At 40.2% G+C, this 2,781-nt stretch overlaps 1 protein-coding gene across 1 annotated transcript in view; it reads left to right on the forward strand.

Annotated features, from left to right (window-relative positions):
• Positions 1–2,781, forward strand: part of LOC106877840 (aminopeptidase N) — a 178,561-nt gene that overhangs the window by 102,853 nt on the left and 72,927 nt on the right. The gene's annotated exons all lie outside the window — the stretch shown is intronic.

The raw sequence follows: 2,781 nt of genomic DNA on the forward strand, positions 1-2,781 counted from the left end.
ATACACACACACACATACACATACACTCGATATAACACACACACACACACACAACTTTCTTATATATATATATATATATAGAGAGAGAGAGAGAGAGAGAGAGAGAGAGACGTGTAAGTGCATGGCTCAATGGTTACAGCGTTGAGGTTACGATCGTGCGTTTGTGAGTTCGTTTCCGGACCGGTCTGCGTGTTGTGTTCTTGAGCAAGACACTTTATTTCACGTTAAACTCAGAACGTAAAGGCGGACAAAATGCCGCTAAACATTTTCCTGGCGTGTTAGCGATTCTGCCAGCTCGCCACGTTAACAACAATTATTTTATTATAATAATTATTATTATGAAAGGCTCTCGGATAGTTCTTAATTACTAGTTGTCTTTTACTTGAAAGCAGGCAATGACAAATCACCAAAGGTTTCAAGTAGTGTCTTCTCTTGTGACTCAAAGAGACAATACTCTATTTGGAATGCGAGCTCGAGCCTAGAAGCAGCTCCAATATTCTTAATATGCTTTCCAAAGCTCTTGGAAACTGCTTCTAATGTTCCAATTACCACCGGTATCACCATTACCTTCCTCATGCCCCATAACTTTCTTATCACGTCCCGAAGTGGCTGGTATTTCTCGCTTTTTTTCCTTACATTTCACACTCGAATCGCCTGGTATTGCAACATCCATTATCTTTACTTCTTTTTCATCTTTATGGATGATCATGATATCTGGTCGTCTCACCTCTATGACTTGGTCGCACTGCACGTTAAAATCCGAGAGTATTTTGTAATGTTCGTTTTCCATTACTCCCTCTGGCTTGTGCTCATATCATTGTTTGGCTCTCCCGAGGTTTGCTTTACCGCACAACAACCAATGAACATATCCGGCCACATTGTCGTGTCTCTTTTTGTATTCGCGCTGTGCGAGCTTACAGCACTGACTAACAATATGGCTTATATTATCTCTCTTCTCAGAGCACGTCCTACACTATGGCGAGTCAGTGCTTTTATCAATGTGATATTCGGAGTAGTTTGTTCGGAGAGCTTGTTCTTGAGCGCTGCACACTAATGTCTCAGTGGGCCCTTTTAGTCTCCGTTCTGCAGTCATTGCCAGATTCTATACCAATCAATCTCATATTTATTTTTCAAGAACTGACTGTGCATTTTCTTGTACTGCCAAATTTTTTCATCTGCTCTCTCTCTCTCTCTCTCTCTCTCTCTCTCTCTCTCTCTCTCTCTCTCTCTCTCTCTCTCTCTCTCTCTCTCTCTCTCTCTCTCTCTCTGATCTTTCTTAAATTGTGTTAGATCTACGGCTTCGTTCACTTTTAAGTTTCCCTGCATTTTCACTGCTTCAATCATTTCTTCTTTACTCCTCTTGACCTACAAAGCCAGGCTATTCTCCTCTTCTTCTTACACAACTTTCACAACACACCAATCCCCATCCTCCTTCTTTCCTATTTACATACAATCTTGGCACATCACTATTCGGGTATAGTTCCTTGTTCATTGTCATTAATTTATGTGTTCTCCAGTCTATCTCTTGTCAATCATGCTTCTTCCAAGATACTATTCCTGTCCCATATCGCATCAAAGCAATCGCCCACGTGTAAATTGCTCTAATCTTATAGCGGCCATTTACCTTCGATTGGAACACAAGTCGAGTTCTCCTCGAATACTCTTTCCTGTACATTTCTTCCATCTTGTGTTCATTCATCTTATCTCTTTCAATGATACCCAGGTACTTATATCCTTCCTCTCCAACTTCCTTTACAGATTCACCACTTTCCCGCTTGATCTCATGGCTTTTACTGATTTTCCCCTTTTTGAGAATCATTACACCACATTTCTCGACCCCAAATTCCATGCCAATATCTTTGCTAATCATCTGCAGAGTTGGCATCAAACTCAGTTTATTTCTCAGTCTTTGCGAATAACATTAGGTCATCCATAAACCACAGGTTGTTTACTTTCACTCTGACTAGCATGTATCCTACACGCATCTTTCTTAAAACGCTTGTTACTATGCAGGCAATAAACAGGAGAGGCGACAGACTGTCCCCTTGAAAGATTCAGCTTTTGATATTTACCTCTCCCAGCTTTTTTCCCTTCATGCTGTGAATTCAGTTCACCACGTTGTCATTGAGTTTTGTCTTCACGATATTGTGTCAGACCTTAAGCAGTTTAAAGGATTCAATAATCCACGAGTGTGGACCATGTCATATTCTTTCCTGTAGTCCACCCATGCCATCGCCAAATTTTTGTATCTCTTCTTGCATTCAGCCAGGATAATCTTATCGATAAGTAATTGATCCATCGTTTCTCTGCTCTTACGTCTATACCCTTTTTGGTCCACTGGCAGTAGGTCGTTCTCCTCTAGGTAGTTATAGATGCTGTTTGATATGACGCCCATCATCAGTTTCCACATCAGTAGCAAACAACATATATTGGTCGGAAATTTCCAACCGCATTCCCTTTGCTTGGGTCTTTCTGGCATAGTACCGTTCGTCCTATTTTTATCCAGGCTAGTACCTGGATATCACTACTCAGTATTTCGTCAATTTGTCACGCAATTCTTCTATGCAGAGCTGTCGAAGTTTTTAAGCTAAAATTCCTGAACTCCCATCTGGACCAGGCGCTTTCCAGTAAGGAATTTTCTTGCACTGATCTTTAATCATCTCCTCGGTTATTCTCAAATCCTGTCTATCTGTCCGAATGTTTTATTGTCCTCTACTGCGTTTTTGTTCCATTTTTATATTCATATATACATATATATATATATATATATATATATATATA

Source organism: Octopus bimaculoides, chromosome 3, assembly GCF_001194135.2.
Source record: "Octopus bimaculoides isolate UCB-OBI-ISO-001 chromosome 3, ASM119413v2, whole genome shotgun sequence".
Taxonomy (NCBI): domain Eukaryota; kingdom Metazoa; phylum Mollusca; class Cephalopoda; order Octopoda; family Octopodidae; genus Octopus; species Octopus bimaculoides.